At 36.9% G+C, this 22,242-nt stretch overlaps 1 long non-coding RNA gene and 3 pseudogenes across 1 annotated transcript; 1 reads left to right on the top strand and 3 right to left on the bottom strand.

Moving 5' to 3' along the window:
• Window positions 1–781: 781 nt before the first annotated feature.
• LOC130744484 (ABC transporter I family member 1-like) lies at window positions 782–1,563 on the bottom strand (annotated as a pseudogene).
• Window positions 1,564–1,807: 244 nt separating this feature from the next.
• Window positions 1,808–4,379, top strand: LOC130744483 (ABC transporter F family member 4-like; annotated as a pseudogene).
• Window positions 4,380–13,075: 8,696 nt separating this feature from the next.
• On the bottom strand, window positions 13,076–14,371 carry LOC130745207 (uncharacterized). Its single transcript, XR_009021601.1, has 3 exons — window positions 14,080–14,371; window positions 13,884–13,955; window positions 13,076–13,305 (listed from the first exon to the last, which is right to left on the bottom strand). It is a non-coding gene; the product is annotated as an uncharacterized LOC130745207 (long non-coding RNA).
• Window positions 14,372–16,506: 2,135 nt separating this feature from the next.
• Window positions 16,507–20,071, bottom strand: LOC130745205 (ABC transporter F family member 4-like; annotated as a pseudogene).
• Between the last annotated feature and the right edge of the window lie 2,171 nt (window positions 20,072–22,242).

Genomic DNA, 22,242 nt, shown 5'->3' with positions numbered 1-22,242 from the left:
TTTGTAAGTAAAACCGCAGGAAAGTTTTGATTTAAAAATTTTCAAAGAAAATTTGCAGTAAATAGCTTTGCGGGTGTTTCAATCCGCCGCTAAATTCTCATTAAAATCCACAAGAATTGCGAAGGAAAAATGAGTGTTTTTTAATGTTTTCCCTTTTTGTGTTCATGAATCATTATTGAAATTGATTAGTTTTGAACCATTTGAGGTTTTATGCAATTTATAATAAGAGGCTTGTATTGTGTCTTGAAGACAATTTCTAATCTAACCGATCATGGTTTTGATGGATCTATGCTTCAAATAGTTTTTCATTTTCATTTTTTACATATTTGGATACTAAAAGCATGTCCATCAATGGTTGTTTTACTACAAATTACAAAAAAGGCGTACCATATTAAAAGTGTGCTATTATTCATTGATGTCCATGCCCAATGGTATAAAAAATGTAAAAAAAGTACATGACTATAAGAAAATTTCAAAACTCGCATAGTCAGTTTGCTTCATCATAGCTCTAGTCGCTAGTCTAAGTGGTGCAACTGACAAATTTTCCCTTTGTCTTAAAATCTTTAGTAATTTGCTGCAAATGGTAATCATCTCTATCTTGTGTATTCTTTTGAGCTGTTCTATTTTCTTTTTTAGCTTTTGATCCTTTTACTTTTGTAAAATTCTCTTGTATTTGAAATGTAAAATTAAGAATACAAATATAAACTATTAGTGTGAATATAGAAATTCCCATGTTATGAAAGTATAAATTTCCATAGCAACAAAAACTTAAGCAATAATTTTCTTTTGAGATTAGAACAATTGTACTGTCTCATTCTTAGCTGAAGCCTGAAACCCCAATTGAAATGTGGTTCTCAAGGCTCTTAAAATGTTTCATAGAAGATACATGAACCCATCAAACTGCAAGTATACAAGCATGATCAATAAGCATACAATATAAAAGACAACTAACTAAACAAATGAGTGATGACTGAAATGTCAGCAATGAAATTTTGCATAACTGATTCCATAACTTAATCCAGTCTTGATTCACTGAAGTCATCCTCCTTGGAAACCTTGGTGGAAGCCTCAAGCCCATGGAATCTTCTATCTCAATAGGTAAGTGAGTCGCCTCAATCACATTCCTCCTTGTTTCTTGTGCTCAGCAATAACTTACTCAAGTAACTTCACACCTTCATCATCTAATGCCACTAAAGGCTCATCCAGCAACCATATGAGGTGATCAATTGCGAGCAATCTCCCAAGTTGCAGCCTTTTCCTTTGTCCCATAGGCAACATCCTTTGCTTTTCCTTGGCCAATTTTCCCAGTCTCATCAACTCAAGCTGCAGCTTATACTGTTGGAAGATTACAGATTCTGGAGTGTTGTGGCCATTCCAAAGGATTTCACCAGCAGAAGGATGGGAAAACCCGACTAACATGGGCAAGAAAGTTGACTTTCCAGAGCCAATGGCACCGGTTAGCACAAGCGCCCCTCCATCATGAAGAGAGACATTCACGTGCCGCAGAAATTGCTGGGCGTTTCTCATGCAAGAGACATTGTTTAGGAGGAGCCGAGGGAAGGGGGTTGTTCAAGCAGACATCTAGTTTAACAATTCAAAACAGGAACCTTCTGTCAATATGCACAAATTCAGATTAAATATGTTATTTTTGGCTCAATAATATGTTATCAGCAGCTCAATTTAGAGGTTTTGATGGATGGTTGGATTGGGTTCCTTGCTATCTTTTTTAGTAATGAATTCATTTGTTGCAGCATGATTTAATACCGTTAATTCAGAGCAATGTTGCATTGGGTTTTTAATATACTGGATGAAAGGCACAAAATGGGTTTTTCTTGTTGGAGCTCAAAGCTTGTTAGAACTTGTTGCTGGCCAGTATTTGTGCATATTAGAGAAAGAAAAAATTTCTGTCTCTGCCATGCTGGCCAGTATGGATGAAAAGCCTGATAAAGCCAAAAAATAGCTTCTTTCTCCAATAAGCCCAAGCCAAAACCGAAAGCTTCTACTTACACTGATGGTATTGATCTTCCTCCCTCTTATGATGATGATGACGATCTATCTGAAGATGAGTCCAAACAGTTCAGACCTGATTTCAAGCCACTTGAAGTGTCTTTTACAGACAAAGAGTTGAAAAAACGTGAGAAGAAAGATATTTTGGCTGCCCATGCTGTTGAGCAGGCAAAGAAGGAAGCTCTTAGGGATGATCATGATGCTTTTACTGTTGTCATTGGAAGCCGAGCTTCAGTGCTTGATGGAGAAGATGATGCTGATGCTAATGTTAAAGATATAACGGTGGAAAATTTTTCTGTGTCAGCTCGAGGTAAGGAACTTATGAAAAATACATCGGTGAAGATATCTCATGGGAAGCGATATGGTTTGGTTGGGCCCAATGGAATGGGCAAGTCCACACTATTGAAGCTTCTTGCTTGGAGGAAGATACCAGTACCTAAAAATATCGATGTCCTACTGGTTGAGCAGGAGATAGTTGGGGATGATAAAATAACACTTGAAGTTGTTGTTCCAGCTAATGTTGAACTTGTTAATGTTCGACAAGAAGTTGCTGCTCTCACAAATGCAGCTTTTGTTGAGGAAAGTGTAGATAAAGATAATAATATGGAGGAAGATGAAGCAGGAGAAAAGTTAGCAGAGCTGTATGAAAAATTGCAGCTGATGGGGTCTGATGCTGCTGAATCTCAGGCATCAAAGATATTAGCTGGTTTGGGTTTTACAAAGGATATGCAGGGCCGTCCTACAAAATCCTTTAGCGGTGGCTAGAGGATGATAATTTCTTTAGCTCGAGCACTTTTTGTGCAGCCAACTCTATTACTGCTTGATGAACCCACAAATTATCTTGCACTAAGGGTTGTTCTCTAGTTGGAAGAGTACTTGTGCCGTTGGAAAAAAACTTTGGTGGTTGTCTCTCATGATAGGGATTTCCTGAATACAGTATGCATTGAGATTATTCATCTCCATGATTTGAAGCTTCATCTCTATCGTGGAAACTTTGATGATTTTGAGAGTGGGTATGAACAACGTTGTAAAGAGATTAATAAGAAGTATGAGATTTATGACAAGCAAATGAAAGCGGCTAAAAGGAGTGGAAACCGGGCTCAACAAGAAAAGGTGAAGGATCGAGCTAAGTTTGCAGCAGCTAAGGAAGCATCTAAAAACAAGGGTAAGGGCAAGGGCAAGGTTGATGAGGATGAGATCGCACCAGAGGCACCACAGAAATGGAGGGATTACAATGTTGAGTTCCACTTTCCTGAACCTACTGAGCTCACACCTCCACTTATGCAACTTATTGAACTGAGCTTCAGCTACCCAAACCGAGAGGATTTCAGACTCTCAAATGTTGATGTTGGCATTGATATGGGGACTCGTGTTGCCATTGTTGGGCCTAACGGAGCTGGAAAATCTACCTGCTAAATCTTTTGGCTGGTGATTTGGTTCCATCTGAAGGTGAAGTTCGAAGGAGTCAGAAGTTGAGGATAGGAAGATATTCCCAACACTTTGTGGACCTTCTGACAATGGATGAAACTCCTGTGCAGTACCTTCTCCGTCTCCACCCAGACCAGGAGGGACTTAGCAAGCAAGAGGTTGTTCGTGCAAAGCTTGGTAAGTTTGGGCTGCCTAGTCATAACCATCTTACCCTTATTGTGAAACTATCAGGAGGGAAAAAAGCTCGGGTGGTCTTTACGTCGATATCCATGACAAAACCTCACATTTTATTGTTAGATGAACCCACAAATCATCTGGATATGCAAAGTATTGATGCATTGGATGAATTCACTGGAGGAGTTGTTCTTGTTAGTCATGATTCAAGCTTGATATCACGTGTTTGTGACGATGAAGAAAGGAGTCAAATATTGGTTGTTGAGGATGGCACTATCAGAAATTTCCCTGGAACATTTGAGGATTACAAGGATGATTTGCTGAAAGAGATTAAAGCTGAAGTTGATGATTAAGCCTCCTTTGATGAAAACAATTCATTTATGGCGATTGGTGACAATTTCCCAATATATATCTTTATCTATGCACTTGCCTCTCATGTATTTTTCTGATAAAGAGACTTCCCTCTGGCAGATACCACATTTTTGCCTCCCCTTTCCCTGTTTTTTGGTCTTCTATTTTACTACATAGTGAAATTATAATGCGGGAAATGCTACGAATGCGTTTAGTGAGACTCAATTTCTGGTGTACCAAGATTATATGTTAGGAACGTGTGGTTTAATTGTTAAAGGTCTGAATAAACTTCTGATTATTGGAAAAATTGCTGATGTTGTTTTTATTTTGTCACATTGAATCAGATTATGTATTGATTCAAATTTTGGAAGGTCATCAATAGAGTGAGATCTATAAAATTATAGAATTACCTGTGTACTTTTTGCTATAAATATCTTTGAAGAAAGTTTTAGTTTTGTGTGATGATGTTTTTCCTCTGTTTCGTTGTTTGTTTTTATCACTAACGTGTTCAGGGGAATTGGAGCTATTATAATTTCGGTCAGAAGTTGAAATTAATTGTTTGCGTACTCTTTGTGCATTTTCAACTTGAATTTTATTAGTCCATAAAATTCAAAGAATGTCAAGGTGGATTGGTTTCCTTCCTATAAGTGATTCCACATAGTATTAAAATTGGAAAAAAAATCGATTTATTCATTTTTATATGTTTTCAAATTATGTATCAAGAAATATAATATGTGTCAAATCTTTATAAATAAATTTATTAGTAGTTCATATGCTTGGGCAGAAAGTTACTCGCATAGGTGATTTAGACGTTTTTAATAGTTGTGAGATTAATTCATCGTCTCACAATTAATCACGCACTAAATTATAGGAGATTGATCAATGAAATTTTTCAATTCACAATAACTGAAAATCAAACCCTCAAGGGCAGGGATGAATAGCTATGCCACTACTTCAAGCTACTTAGTTTATAAATGTGTTACACAAATGTTGAGTAATAATACTAATATTTTACGATTTATTTAATTAATATTTTTGGGATAAATTCAATTTAAAAAAAAAAACATGAAAAGAATGAGTAGGTGTGTAGGAGTGGTGGTAGTGGAATGGATAAAAACGACTTCATCCTGGTTTTAGGTATTGTCATTCATCGTGTGAGTAAACTCATGAAAGTGAATGGTAACACACGAATCCAGTGCGGCAGTGCTCATTTTTATCGTTTGAGAGCTCCCGTTATACCTTTTATGGGGTGTCGTCTCCATTGCAACCTTTTACATTCCAGTTGTTTTCAAATCTGAGAAGGGTCCACAGTCCTACAAGCATGACTTTTGGTCCCACCTCACAATCTAAATAAAGCCACATAGTGTTAAACTTCTCTTTTTTATTTTTGTCTTTTTATGCCATCATTGATCTCTTTTGGCCCCAAAATCACATTTTTGGTACAAGATTCGTTTTTTATTGAGTTTTGCTTATTTAATTTCAATTCCTTTTTATCGCCATTTTAGATGAAAATCTTCTAATTTGGTCCATGATACAGATGAATATTTAGCATTTTGTTATATGTGGATTCATACATAATATTATTCTCATTTCCAATTAATTTTTCTTTATATTATTAACTTTTGTTTCATTCCCTTCAAAGGTTTCACAACTCGGTGAACATTATGTTGGTTGCGCGAGATGATTGAGATAAGGAAAATCTCGCTTAGAGATCAGCCAACCAAATAAAACTAGCCTAAAAAATGAAACATCACAAGGTTATTCAAAGATAATCATCATCTTAGAAGTCATTATTAAGACTTTTCCCAAGATTTTGAATCACGAATGTAATGACCATCATATCTAAATACATGTTTGGATGTTAATTGATATAAGCATTACTCATTTTGCTAACTCATTGTTCTTCTATGACTTTGAGATTATCTCTATGCACTCATACTAACTTGAGCGTTATAGTTATTTTAATTTGCATGTACCTCCTCGTCGTACTAGTGCATCACCATCGTCCCGATATAATTTTCCAAGGTCGTGCACCATCAACAAAGTTAGAGGAAAATTATCAATCTAGATTCAGGAAGAACATTTGTCATATGTGGGAAAATCTTTGGGTATTGTTATTGAGACCCCCCCACAGCTATTTGAACCCCTTTTAAATTGCAAAAACATTTTTTTACGTACTTTCAAAGTGAGACCATAACGCATTTTAGAGGTGCGTCCATAACGCACTTTCAAAGTGCGTCGGTAACGCACTTTCAAAAACACTTTTAAAGTGCGAGCGAAAATTAAAAATAGTTGTGCGGGGGGTCAAAATAGATGTCGGGGGGTCCTAATAACAATTCCCTAAATCTTGTTACCTAAATCTCATTGCAATGAAAAGGTCATGAGACTGCCAAACTAAATCAAGAGATTTCATGACGAAGGTTGTTCTTTATGCCCTTCAAAACTGGTAGTGGATTAATTCTATGCACCTTTCTCTAAAGTGATATGAGCTTTGAACCTACCACTAGATTTAATAGAGTAAATTGGTATTTAATCATTTTTTGGGAATGCTGATCTAGGTTAGTTTAATTTCTTGAGTGATTGTGGTTATTTTTTTATAGTTTTTCAATCTTTTGTTGATTTGAAGCTTTTAATTTATTTTATCAGTCATGTGGGGGGTTTTGTTGGTTCTAAAGGTATTAGGATGCAATTTAATTGGAATCTCCTATGCTCTATTTTGTTTAGGGTTGTACTTTGTAGGTGTGGTATTGTGGGGTAGGCCTGTCCAAACGGGCTTGGCCCGAACCGAAACCGCCCAAACCGAGGCCTTTTTGGCAAAACCGGGCGGTCCAGGTCGGGGTTCGGGTGGACCGGGTGAAAAAAAAACGGTTTGTAGTGGTTTAAGTTGGTCGGTCTCGGTTAGGGCTCAAGCCCGACCGAACCGACCGAACCAACTCTTAAAAAAAAAAAGTTACAAGCCCAGCCGGCCAGCCCAATCCCACAACCCAACCCACATTCACTAACCCTACCCTATATATTCAGATATGTACTCTCTCAGAAACCCAAGCCTCACTCAAGCCTCCACTCTCTGATTCTCTCACTAAACCTCCACCACTCTCAAGCATCAGCCGCCACTCCACCACCTCTCATGCCTCAACCCTAGCCTCCACCACCTCTGTATTTCTCTCACTAAGCCTCCACCTCTCTCACTCAAGCCTCAGCCGCCACTCCATCACCTCTCAAGCCTCAACCCTAGCCTCCAAGTCCAACCATCGTGTATCACAGCAAGTCCACACCTCCATGGCTCCACCTCCTTCTCCTTCTGAGGTGGAGGAAGCGATCCCGATCGTCAACAGAGAGATTTCATCGCAGCAAAAGCGATCTCATCGCGGTTGAGGGGTTTTGTTGTCGGTTGCCATGGTTTCATCGATGGTGAAGACGTTGTCGGAGGGATTGCATTCAACACCATAGTGGTGAAGATCTTGATTGATTTTGTATTTTGTATTTCTTTCGTGTCTGAGATATATAGATCTGGAATTTTGTACTATCATTTATGTTGATTTATCAAGGAAGTCAGGATTTATGTATATTAGATGTGATTTTATGAATTTTTGCCTGGAACTCCTCATCTCCTTCTCTTTTTTGTGATTTTTTTCTTGGATCAACAACCGTTGTACCTGACAGATCTAACCGTTTAACCGATGAAACCAAACCCGACAAATCCGATGGTGATGGGCGGACGGCGGCGGGCTTTGGTTTGGTGTAATTTCACCCGACCAAAACCGACGTTTTGGCCCGGATCCGACCGAACCCGTCCAGTGGACACCCCTATTGTGGGGGGTTATTTTTGTACCTTTAATATGGACATTGTCCATGTATTATTTAAAGGATAAAGTTTTTATAGAGCTAAATATGTTTTTTTTAATCTAACTTATACATACGAATATAAAATGGTAATTGAAAAACATTTCATCATTTTTTATCTTTAAAATTTTTGTTTGAATTAAAATAGTCTAATGACGTCACAAAATATTTTTTAAATATATTTTACCCAATCACCAACTCACGTGGCAATTCTATATATCTAGGCAAATATAAGTGTCAATGTGTAATTTTCATATTAACTTTAATCTTTCAAAATTCTCTTATCATTTTTTTTATTCTCTTCTTCCTTCTTTCTCTTCCCACTCTAATTTTCAGTCATCGCCCAACCTCCACCAACAGTCCAACTGTTGAGAATTAAAGTGTGGAATTGGAGTCCCACATTGATTAAGTATGGGTGAGGAGAAGAGTTTATAAGAGATGTGACCCTAAACCTAATGCCTTAAGGTTTTGGGTTAAGATGTGGCGTCGATATCTCTTGGTGTCTTGCTCCTCGGCCCATGGACTCCCCTGTCTCCCCAACAAGTGGTATCAGAGCCGATGGTTGGTGTAGCCATGGTTACAACTCCTTGTGTCGAAAGTCTTCCTAGCGGTGTGGCTAGGCGGCGGGTTCCGTTGAAGCGTTGAAGCGAACGGCGGTGCAAGAGTGGATAAGCTTCCGCGGAGGGGAGCCATGGGAGGTGACTCGAACTTGAGAGGGAGATTGTTGAGAATTCAAGTGCGGAGTTGGAGTCACACATTGTTTAAGTATGGGTGAGGAGAAGAGTTTATAAGAGATGTGACCCATAAACCTAATGCCTTAAGGTTTTGGGTTAAGATGAGGCGTCGATATCTCTTGGTGTCTTGCTCCTCGGCCCATAAACTCCCCTGTCTCCCCGATAAACACCATCAAGCCCGATTGCGCAGCCTTTTCCTTTAGACTCCACAATTACCACAACTAACCCATCTTCCACACCACTTGTTTAGTAATTTTTAAACAATGGATTTGGATAAAGTTTGCACTCCTCCGTATGAGTGCTCCATCACTTGGTAGAACATTTGTTTAGTGATTCCATATTAATATGTTTTAGACAACCTAGAAAGAGGAACATGCCCAGATTATTCTATTTTCTTGATAGTACAAAATAAAAATGAATTAGACATTCCCAATTGTCAGACTGCTTTGTTTTATGAGGTGCTTGATAACAGTATTATGAAGTAATTCTCCTCTCACCTATTATTTTATTGAGAGGTGATTCATAGAGAACTTAATAATCTACGCAAGAGTAGACTGAATTATTTTTGTTCATTTTATACTTTCCTGCAATTGCGCAATGATAAGGGAATGTATTATTGCAAGCAAAATATAAACAAATATTGTTCATTTATTTTAGTCTGTGGAATTTTTTTTAGTTTTAACTTTTTTTTTAAAAGAGTTTTAACTTGTTTCAGATTATTTATTAATTTTTATTAAATGAAATGTGACAAGTTATATGAATTTTGATAAAATTTAGTTAAATAAGTTTATATATCTTGTTAACATTAGTGCAATTTTTTTTATAAACCTTAAATAAAAAATATTATAAAAAGATATATATTTTATTTTTTTTCTGAATAAAGAGTAACAGAGGATTTAATTAAAATCGCAAGTACAAAGTTCAGAATACAAATAATGGATTTAATACATTTTTAATAAAAAATTTCATTTTTCATTTTCTAAAATTAATAGGGCCGATTTTCTAAAATAATGTTAAATTATTTTTTGGGGGATAATATTTACAGAATACGCAAAGTAAATTCTAATTTAGGTGCACTCTAACAACGCACGAATTTTCTGCCAATATCACACATTAACTTGGGACAAGTAGCTAAATGTATTTTCACCATCAAGTCAATGTGCACAAGAGATGAATGCATCATGATTAATGAACGAAATTAGGGATTGAAGTTTAGGGATGAGAGAAAAGGAAAGAATAATAGAACAATTGGAACACTAATTAGCCAATGGAATCACGAAAATTGCTTAAGCTTTTCAAAAGAAGTTCTATTCTTAACCGAAGACGCGTGAATATATGCTTCAACGAATTCAAATTCTCTACAGCCAATGCATGATGATATGCTTCAACGAATTTAGATTCTCTGCAGCCAATTTAGTCTTTGTATTGAAGGCATTGCATTAAGGGGAAGCGCAGAAGAAATGCTCATGCACACGTTTACACAAATGCCACCAATTTGGTTTGTGGCATCTACCACAAAGTGATTCTCTATCCTATTCTGATAGTTATACTTATCCCGAATCGTGTGGAAACGCGTGGTATCTCTATCATAAAGTTGTTCTATACGCTCTTAGCGCTTTCTCTTGCCCATCTTTGCAGAATATGCTTGAAGCCATTTCAACAAACCATTTGGGGTCACGACAGTAGCCTCACGTATATAACCATTTGGGGTCATCACAAGTTCATGGTATATGATTCAATCTGGCGGTTTCTGGAACAAAACTGAACTTGTTACAAGATGGTTCTCAACTAGGATTTGTAACCCAAATGAAAAAACAAACATACATACAAGTATTGGAAGCCTACAGTTTTGAGGAAACTAAAGTCTAAATATATAGAACTAAAAGAAGACAAAAGTAGAGCACATAAGTGGGGTAGGGGGGATGTTGAATTGTTGGAGAGGAAATCTTAGAGAGAAAGAGGGGAAGATGAATAGTGAAATGTAAGAGTGAGATGAGAGAGAAGAGAGACTTATGGAGAAAGTCACACACAAAAGCATGATTGCAGCTGCATATGTAATTAGACTAGAATCTATGCTGTGCTATGCACGAGATAAATTTGCATCATTTTTTTTTTGAAATTAAATATAGAGTATGTTTTATTTTTTTTAAGTAAAGATATAACACTTATTTCTATTGTTTAATTTGAAGATAAATGTTTTCAAAATTATATAATATACAATTATAAGATCAGAAATTAAAAAGTATATTTTGTTATGTACTCACAAGTAAGAATGTTAATTTACTTCACACATCTGTATAAATTCATGAAGCTATCTATAGGATTTATTTCAAAACAAATAAGATTGACAACTTACTGATAATTGCATAGTAATAACTAATTTAACTAAATAAAAAACAGTATTTTAATCATAGGACATGCAAATATATGTTCACCATTTTACTAAACATGCAAAGTCATAACAATTCACATTATAGACAAAATATAAACATAAAAGGAGTTTGACCCGTACTATACACATAGAGAATTGGCTTGTTGGCTTGTAGGCGTTTGGTGGCCGGCTCTTGGTTTTTTTTTTTTTTTGGTTTTGGGGCTCTTGTGGGTGCTTGTTGGTGAGGCAGGTTTTTGGCTTGCGCTTGTCTTGTTTCTCTCTGTTGGGTTTTCTTTGTTCTTTGGGTTGGTTTTGCGTCTCTCTTTTTTCTTTCCTCCCTTCGTGTGGGATTGTACTTTCCTTTGAATTTGAATAAATCTTTTTTGCTCTAAAAAACAACTTTTGTAATTGAATAATCACCTGATTAATTTTTTGAAAATTATATAAAATGTAAATTAAGTTTTTTTTACATTATCAATGCATAAGTAACACTATTAACTTAATGCTTACACCTGAATAAGCCCGTACTCCTTCATCAACATTTAGATTAATATTTTTTGGTATTTTAAAACTATTTCCATTCAAAAACCATATGTCATGATGCAGTAAATTGATCTGATCTCCACAGTATGAAATGTTTTTTTTATATTAGTTATAATATGAAATATTTTATGTAGAATACTCATCCCATGAGAATTTTTTAAAATTTAAACATTAGTATATATATATATATATATGTATTACTATTATTTAATACTCGTACTACATGATTTACCATCAAATTGTATACAATTAGTTCTAAAATTATCAAAACATTATAAAAAACACACTATGAAATTTATCTTCATATTATTTTTAACACGTCAATATTTTCTTGTAAAATGTTACTCCCTGTAAGAGCATTTACCCTTTCATTTGCACATTATTATACAATGCACTTCTAATTAACATGAATTTATATTGTAAAGTGGTGAAATTTTATTAAAATTTATATTTCATTAATTTGTACATGAAAATATTTTCATTTAAATGTATTTCAACATGAATTTTTTTATGTAGAATATTACTCACCATGAAAGCTTTTTACCCTGTAATTTACATATAAAAAAATAGAAAGATGTTTCAGTTGTATTAAATTTTATTTTTCTACTAATTTTAACATGAAACTATTTCATGTAAACGTTGCACCCCGTGTGAGTTTTTTTGCCCTTCAATTTAAAGTTTGAACATAAATAAATATAGACCATATTTTTACATGAATATTTTTTATTCCTCATAATTTTCACTATCATTTGAAAACATCGCCTCCCATTTTCACTTCTTGGGAACCATCCATATCATCTCATAGCTGCAAAACATAAAATCTAGATTATCTTAACTCATCCCTGTCAACATCAGTAAAATAACATTAAGCAGCTACTAAATTGCATAAAATAATTATCTGAAAAATCTCATCCAATATGATTTCCTTTACTCTTCTCAATCAAAATCTGAACTTTTTTTTACGCACAAACTTCATTATTGAATGAAGGAATGATTCAGTCATATTCTATAAGTATAAGTAATCGCATAAGGGTGAACAATTTGTACTTTGCACTTGTACTACATGTATGTGATATAGGTACTATTAGCCAGCTCGAAACCTAATTAAGAGAACTTCATCTGGATAAACCTGCTTGACCTAACAGTGAGCAACAAATAGCAGCAAAGTTCCATGGGAACACGATGACTTGAAAGGATAAGATTCACCACCAAATTAATAGGTTTCAATAGTTGCTAGATAAAATTAACTTGCTAGTCTCTTTCATAGTTGATCATTTCTTGCTTTCTATTTCTAACCCTTGTATATATGTCGATTCCACTATGAAGTTTCAGTCCATTAGTTGTTGTCACTTGCCTTCCCTAACCCTCTTTTTGGACCTTAACAATGATAAAACGGACAACCCTCTAATCTAGTTGATTCAAACCTTCCCACTCGTTGATAACCTGTTGTAACATTGCAAATTGAGTTAAAAAATGAAAAGTGACAAAAATAAGAACTCAGTTATAATCTTAAGCTACCCACCTCATTTCCATAACATAGAATTAATCAGAAGCTAAATAATAACTCTTCTCCTTTCCTATCTAGATATAATGCACTCTTATAGAGGAATGTTCTAAAACATACTTTATAGCAATCTCTTTTATAATGAGCAAAAGAATGGCTGTCAGAAGTGATATAAGCTAATTTTAAACAAATAGTAAAATGATGATCAATATTAAATTTAGTAAAAAATAACACAAAAAAAAAAGAAACGTATATTGGTTCTGGTTGAGGCTCATATAGGTTCTAAAAGATTGAACATGCTGAATGTTGTCTAGTCCTGCTTTTCCTTTCACTATCAAGGTTGGCCACATCTGCAACACAAATTTCACGTCATAAAACTGGTATGTTTTCCTTCCATAGCATCCAAAGCATTTAAGCATGTAAACAAAATTGTTCAATCATGTAATGCTCCCACACAGAGAATGCACAACTATAGAGCACATAACACAGTTAGCTTGCTAAGGCATCTATAATCTAAAATATAAGACGAAGTATCCAAAATAGGAACTGATAGAACCAATCACAAATTTCAAAGGGCACATCATTTCATTACGGGTTGCAAACATTCATGTTACTAAATAATATGACTCTCATCAATAAATTCACACATTATCTCTAATCTTGTTTTTGAAATCTCTAAAGTTCTTCATTCCTTAGCATACCGTGGGAAAACAAATCATAATATGCCTTAGATCAAAGAAATGATTTAAACCTATGAAAGATAAAAATGGGAACAAGACAAAGGGTTATTTGTCCCTCTTCCCTGATATAAGCCACAACCAACCCCTTTTCTTCAAACTAAATACAAATCTATGGTTATAAAATCCCCAGAGAACCATTTTTCAGGTTAGAAAAGATAAATTTGAAGACGTTGATTACATATATGAACCTTGCTCATTGAAAAGGTTGTGGGAAGAGCACGTTGAACTCTGAAATTCGCTAAGTCAGTTATCCAGCAGTCCTGTACAGAATCATTAGCATTCTAAATATTATTATAGGGTTCAACCTAAATGAGCACAATAATAAACTCAAATGGACATCAAACACAGTAGCTATCTATCCCAAAAAAACTTTGTCGTCCTCACCTACAAGCAGCCATGGCCAAACTGTTATTCTTTTGAAAGTGTTCTCAACCGCATTGAAATTTCCATACCTCCATAATCAAGTAGTAACCTACGTTATTCAACTGTCCAAAACAAACATTGCAATTACATCAAACAAACCCATAGTAAGCAAACATTAACATCTCTTCTTCAGGCACACCAGTATGTGTGAGCTTGACAACTCTAACCGCAGATCCAGGCTCCTCAAACATAACTCCCACATGCAAAACAGAATTCACAACCATTTAGAACTAAAGCCTCAAACCAAATGAGTAAAATTATAAAAAAGTCACAAGTGCAACATTTACCATTGATTGCATCCCATATGGCCAGCTCCCAAACCTCCATATCTGCACAATCAACCTCCCTTCCTGCAAGCCCTCACACTTTGTTGATTTCACCTCCTCCACCTAAAAAAAAATATTTACATAATAAGGTACAATCCTTGGGGAGAGGTAAATAATTTTGCTTCTTACAATCTTCAGTCAAATAAGACCAATTAAACATTTGATAGTAACTATTGTTTCACCAGCTGATATGCCTTATTCTTTATCAAAGCACAAAAAGTAAGAAGCAAATTAGTGCTTGGGTTTACTCAAGTAAAAAAGAACATGGAAGGCAATGAATTTCAGAGGCCAAGATGTTACCTGTACGATCTTTTTGAGACCCATGACATAGAAGACAGAGCAGCGATTTCTGGATTCCAGGATCTTGAACTCCGCATGTCAAGAGGGATTTAGCTGATCTCATTTCAGATGTTCGACACCACAAACCGGCCACCGTGAATATCCCTCGAATGTTAAACACTTCCGTGAGGACATGGCATAGTTATTACCCAGGCTGGGACGCTTCCGTTAGGGATACTACCACAATAAACAGAGAGGAGAGAGAAATAGGTTGGATAGATATCTGTTTTTGAATTCATCCTGCAATGTGCCACTTTCACGCGTGCCGCATGCAGGGATTCATAAATTAATGTTTGCTTGATAGCTGGCAAAGCAAAACAGGGTTGATTCGTGGCCAAAAGCATGCTCGTGCACTCCCCTTCAGCCACCATCTTCGCCTCCTCAATCTCCATCTTCATTAAATCCGGCAAGCCTTCCCCTAGAAATGGACGCTGCAGAAAAGAGGAGGAAGATTTCAGCATTGAACGCATAAAAAAAAATGTCGTTTGGGTAGCATTTTACCATCACCACTGCCAAAGCCAGCTCGTAAGTCCACCGACTGGTTCAAGAGCTGCAACTGCAGGTTCAAAAGTCAAACATCACATGGGCTTCATAATTAAGCCACTGGTCCACTATGTGGGTTATCGATTCAAACCTTCTCAGCGCATGCATACTCGCCGCCAATGAAAGCAGGGGCATTGTCAAAGGCCACTTGAATTTTCAGATGACAACCCTTCCTATTTTTCAAAGTCAAGATCTGGCAGTGAAGCGCGTTGAAATCGGAAAGGCTGATGGCAGATTTTTTTTTCTCCAAAGTCAAGTTCTAGCAGTGATACTTGTTGAATTCTGTACGCAAGTTAAGGTGAGGAAGACACCTCAAGGCACCATTCTGATTCTGATTTCTTCCCGAAAAAGTGTCCCTGCTACAGGGGACGGAAAGACAACTCCGCTCACATACACGTGTTATATTCATGGCCCAAACAATTCATCGGCATACACGTGTTATATGCAGTTCTTCATACACTCTAAACCTTGTCCTTACATCGACACATCCAAACCAATACACATATTAGATTAGATCCATCAAAAAACCAGGAAAGAATTCTGTGAATCCACGTGTTAACACCACAAATTATAACAAAAAAAAATCATAACAAAATCAGCTTTGCATAAGAAAGGGACACATCATCCATTCTCTTCTTGTAAAGGCTTCTGAATTGTATCTATATAGATAGATTTGCTACAAGCTCACATACAATGGGTTCACACCAGTTTTTCTATCATCTCTAACATAACCAAAATACCGAAAGACTGTTCTAAAATGTTTGGTTGAAGCTCTCCTGTAAGCATCAATCAATATGAGAAGCTCCATAAATTGCTATCTATTTGCTCAGTAAAATAAATTGAGGGACAATCCAACAACACATGAATGATGAGACCAGGAACTCAAACAGGGGAGAAAAAGAAGAAAAAACATCTAGAAAACTTCTACTAGATCTGACAGTTCAATATTTCAAATTTTGAATACTTACAGTAAGACTTTTGGAGCTAGTGATCTGCAACACCATAAGATGTAATGGCAGAGTACGCAAACAATAAATTTCAACTTCTGACCGAAATTATCATAGCTCCAATTTCAACTTCTGACCGAAATTATCATAGATGTAAAAACAAACAACGAAACAGAGGAAAAACATCATCACACATAACTAAAACTTTCTTCAAAGATCTTTATAGCAAAAAGTACACAGGTAATTCTATAATTTTATAGATCTCACTCTATTGATGACCTTCCAAAATTTGAATCAATACATAATCTGATTCAATGTGACAAAATAAAAACAGCATCAGCAATTTTTCCAATAATCAGAAGTTTATTCAGACCTTTAACAATTGAACCACACGTTCCTAACATATAATCTTGGTACACCAGAAATTGAGTCTCACTAAACGCATCGGTAGCATATCCCGCATTATAATTTCACTCTGTAGTAAAATAGAAGACCAAAAAACAGGGAAAGGGGAGGCAAAAATGTGGTATCTGCCAGAGGGAAGTCTCTTTATCAGAAAAATACATGAGAGGCAAGTGCATAGATAAAGATATATATTGGGAAATTGTCACCAATCGCCATAAATGAATTGTTTTCATCAAAGGAGGCTTAATCATCAACTTCAGCTTTAATCTCTTTCAGCAAATCATCCTTGTAATCCTCAAATGTTCCAGGGAAATTTCTGACAGTGCCATCCTCAACAATCCATATTTGACTCCTTTCTTCATCGTCACAAACACGTGATATCAATCTTGAATCATGACTAACAAGAACAACTCCTCCAGTGAATTCATCCAATGCATCAGCCAATGCATCAATACTTTGCATATCCAGATGATTTGTGGGTTCATCTAACAATAAAATGTGAGGTTTTGACATGGATATCGACGTGAAGACCACCCGAGCTTTTTGCCCTCCTGATAGTTTCACAATAGGGGTAAGATGGTTATGACTAGGCAGCCCAAACTTACCAAGCTTTGCACGAACAGCCTCTTGCTTGCTAAGTCCCTCCTGGTCTGGGTGGAGACGGAGAAGGTACTGCACAGGAGTTTCATCCATTGTCAGAAGGTCCACAAAGTGTTGGGAATATCTTCCTATCCTCAACTTCTGACTCCTTCGAACTTCACCTTCAGATGGAACCAAATCACCAGCCAGAAGATTTAGCAGTGTAGATTTTCCAGCTCCGTTAGGCCCAACAATGGCAACACGAGTCCCCATATCAATGCCAACATCAACATTTGAGAGTCTGAAATCCTCTCGGTTTGGGTAGCTGAAGCTCACTTCAATAAGTTGCATAAGTGGAGGTGTGAGCTCAGTAGGTTCAGGAAAGTGGAACTCAACACTGTAATCCTCCATTTCTGTGGTGCCTCTGGTGCGATCTCATCCTCATCAACCTTGCCCTTGCCCTTACCCTTGTTTTTAGATGCTTCCTTAGCTGCTGCAAACTTAGCTCGATCCTTCACCTTCTCTTGTTGAGCCCGGTTTCCACTCCTTTTAGCCGCTTTCATTTGCTTGTCATAAATCTCATACTTCTTATTAATCTCTTTACGACGCTGTTCATACCCACTCTCAAAATCATCAAAGTTTCCACGATAGAGATGAAGCTTCAAATCATGGAGATGAATAATCTCAATGCATACTGTATTCAGGAAATCCCTATCATGAGAGACAACCACCAAAGTTTTTTTCCAACGGCACAAGTACTCTTCCAACCAGAGAACAGCCCTCAGGTCAAGATGATTTGTGGGTTCATCAAGCAGTAATAGAGTTGGCTGCACAAAAAGTGCTCGAGCTAAAGAAATTCTCATCCTCCAGCCACCGCTAAAGGATTTTGTAGGACGGCCCTGCATATCCTTTGTAAAACCCAAACCAGCTAATATCTTTGATGCCTGAGATTCAGCAGCATCAGACCCCATCAGCTGCAATTTTTCATACAGCTCTGCTAACTTTTCTCCTGCTTCATCTTCCTCCAAATTATTATCTTTATCTACACTTTCCTCAACAGAAGCTGCATTTGTGAGAGCAGCAACTTCTTGTCGAACATTAACAAGTTCAACATTAGCTGAAACAACAGCTTCAAGTGCTGTTTTATCATCCCCAACTATCTCCTGCTCAACCAGAAGGACATCGATATTTTTAGGTACTGGTATCTTCCTCCAAGCAAGAAGCTTCAATAGTGTGGACTTGCCCATTCCATTGGGCCCAACCAAACCATATCGCTTCCCATGAGATATCTTCACCGATGTATTTTTCAGAAGTTCCTTACCTCGAGCAGACACAGAAAAATTTTCCACCGTTATATCTTTAACATTAGCATCAGCATCATCTTCTCCATCAAGCACTGAAGCCCGGCTTCCAATGACAACAGTAAAAGCATCATGATCATCCCTAAGAGCTTCCTTCTTTGCCTGCTCAAAGCATGGGCAGCCAAAATATCTTTCTTCTCACGTTTTTTCAACTCTTTGTCTGTAACAGACACTTCAAGTGGCTTGAAATCAGGTCTGGACTGTTTGGACTCATCTTCAGATAGATCGTCATCATCATCATCAGAGGGAGGAAGATCAATACCATCAGTGTAAGTAGAAGCTTTCGGTTTTGGCTTGGGCTTATTGGAGGAAGAAGCTACTTTTTTGGCTTTATCAGGCTTTTCATCCATACTGGCCAGCATGGCAGAGACAGAAATTTTTTCTTTCTTAGGAGCATCTTTGCTACTAGCTTTGGCCTTCGTAGACTGGCCTGCATCGTCCGTCTTTTTCTTTCCCATCGAAGAAATCTGAAACGATCGAAAACCATATTAACACAAGCCAATCAAACATCAAACCTACCCACATCATTACTTCTATGTCCTTTTTTCTGATAAAATTCAATTAGACCTATTCAAGCATAAACAAAAAACCCAATCACAAGTGTATCTAGGATAAGTGACTAAGCTAGAAGTTCAAATGTTTTGATCAGCTTTTATTTCCTCGGAATCAATTCTAAAACCTAGAAGCTACCCAAAAATTGATTAATAGGGCTTTGCACATAAAGTTCAAAACTTTTAAATGATATATCAACATTCCCTAATCCCTACTCACCGTGATTCACTCATAATTTCATATCATATCAAATTAATAAAAAAAATAAAACATTCCATAAATCCATAATCATATTCATCAAGTCAAGTCAAACAAGTAATACATACAAATATATTTCTTTCTCGGGATGAATAGTGGAATACAAAGCATCAATGGAACTATATAATGAATAATGATCAAGTTTTATGGGATCTTTTACATGAAAGTAAAACATTGAAAGTTCAAAATAATGAAGGATATGAGTAAGAAAAACAAAAATTATACAACTCAATCAGATTACAACTAAAAATTATACAACTCAATCAGTTCAAAGTATTACAAACTCATTTGACAAATTTACGAATCTAGTCAATTGGGCCATTATGTCTATGAGCATTGAGTGAAAGTATTGTTATTTTCATCACAACACCTTTTTTCTCTTGGTTTGTACTCCACTTATCAAATCAACACCTTTAAATGCATCTAGGAATGAACTTCAGAAAATTTTGTTCTGTCAGTATACCATAGTGGAGCACTATTGGAACTAAGTTTGCTTCAAGCATTAATTGGTTATAGGAGGCTATTTTCTTTGAAACTTTCACCGTTTAATTTTCTTTATTACAGCAAAATTGAAGAACCTCGAAAAACCTTGATAGAATCCATTCTATAAGACCATGATCACCTTCATAGCTCAGGAATATATGATAATCAGGTTGAACTTGAACCAGACGAGAAGCTCATGACTAAAGACCTGTGCAAACTCTCTCTCCCTAAACTTGGTCTGGATTTTTTTTGGTCAGCAAATAAAATGAATTAAATGGAATACTAGGTGTACTCCAAACCAATTACAAAGAACAAAATTAAAGCTGTACAATTGTCCCTAAAACAGGACAGCAGCAAACTGACTTACAGAGGAACAAACTATCTCTAAATACACGCAGGTCTCAAGGTCTCACTGGACCAACACACACAGCACACTAGCACAGACAATTACTATCAATCTCATAAAAGATCAACCACACGAATTCATCAAATACAATCAAGACCAAGATAGACTAGTCCTTTCATTATGCAGCAACCCGTGAACAATAGAAACCAAAAGAATCCACAATACCTTACGGCTTACACTCCCAAGCCCAAATTTTGGTTTCCCATAGTAGAATTTCAAAATTTCTTTGCAAAGAACATAACTTTTCCAAAACCTATGATTATAGCAAAAATACACAAATATATACTACAAAATACAAAGTAAGAATCAAGCTAAGGTGATGGGTAGAAGGTATCTGAGTAGTCTAAAGGCTATGATTATGACCAAATCACCAAACATGTTAGAGAAATCAACCATACCTAGGGTAGAGCCGCAACAGAGGGGCGGCTGGACTGGTGGTCGGTGGACGGTGGTGGGGTGGCGTGGCGTGGCGGTGGCCGGTGGTGGTGGTGCGCCGTGCGAGAGGGTGAGGGCGTGGTGACTGGTGTGCGTGAATCGTGAATGAGAGAGTGACTGCGTGAGGCTGTGAGTGTGAGAGAGAGGAGCAAGAGGTCTGGGTGCAAATATAAAATCTCAGGGACTTCAGAAAAAAAACATTACATGCTCAGCTCTATGTAGGGATGGCAGAGAAGCCCGAACCCATGGGCACCCGACCCAACCCGACCCGATTTTTTTGGGTGAAAACCCGAGTTAATGGGTTTGGGTTCGGGTTTGGGTTTTACCCGATTGCTGAAAGTGTTTTCGGGTTCGGGTTTGGGTTTGGCTAAACCTGCACCCGAACCCTACCCCTACCCGAACCCGAACCCATGAATTTTACTTGTGGTTTTCAAATGTAATTGGGAAGTTTAAGGACCCATGAATTTTGTAATTGAGAAGATTAAGACTGTTGTTGTCTTTTTGATTGCTTATTATACTATGATTGAGGCACTTGCTAAGGGCCATCATGCTCTTCAAAAAAATGGTGGAGAATAATTGTCAGCCTAATGAATTTACATACGCCTAATGAATTTACATACAATGTGCTTTTTCTGATTTTGATTGTAAAAAGCAATGAAATTTGTTAAGAAAGTAATGTTATTCAAGGTTAGACCGGGTTGCAACCGGGTCGGGTTTTATTCTTCGGGTCGGGTTTCCGGGTTCAATTGTTTGTTTGAGGTTGTGTGCGGGTGTGGGTACGGGTCGGGTGAACCCAAAACCCAATGGGTTCGGGTGTGGGTTTAAGTTCACCACCCATTTCGGGTTCGGGTTCGGGTGCGGGTGCGGGTTTTTGATTTCGGTTTGGGTTTGGGTTTGGGTTTTCCAAAACCCGCACCCTACCCGACCCATTGCCATCCCTAGCTCTATGTCTATGTGGGTCTGCCCCTGCCAACATTCCTAATCCCTACTCACTGTGATTCACTCATAATTTCATATCATATCAAATTAATAAAAAAAATGTTTTAATTGATGAGAGTATGATGAATTTTCATTCCAGAACTCATTATCAAACTACCCACCAATTTCCCTCCCCTCCAAATCATCTCTCCTTAGAAGAATTGAACCAAAGAAAGTAAATTTAATAGAATTTCTCAATTTCTATCATCTTCCCCCAAATTTTCAAAACTAAACCTAGTGTAAGTGATACAGTGATTGAAATATGCACCAAACAGATGACTCAGACACGAGAAATCAACATAGCAGTTCATAAAAGCTATAATAGAGACAACAACTCACGTTGGCGGTGGAAGCGCAACGGAAGAATCTGGTCGGAGCTTCGAGACGGAGGCGATCTCTGTTCAGGTTCGAATAGATGTCGGGGAAAGCAGTGGCGGATCCATAAATTTTGTGGAGCCTGGGCAACATTGAATATGTTTGGATCAGTTAGGAGATTTGGATCGGATAAAATT

Source organism: Lotus japonicus, chromosome 3, assembly GCF_012489685.1.
Source record: "Lotus japonicus ecotype B-129 chromosome 3, LjGifu_v1.2".
Classification (NCBI taxonomy): Eukaryota; Viridiplantae; Streptophyta; class Magnoliopsida; order Fabales; family Fabaceae; genus Lotus; species Lotus japonicus.
The sequence above is the reverse complement of the archived record's forward strand: the minus strand, read 5'-3'. Positions and strand labels throughout refer to the sequence as shown.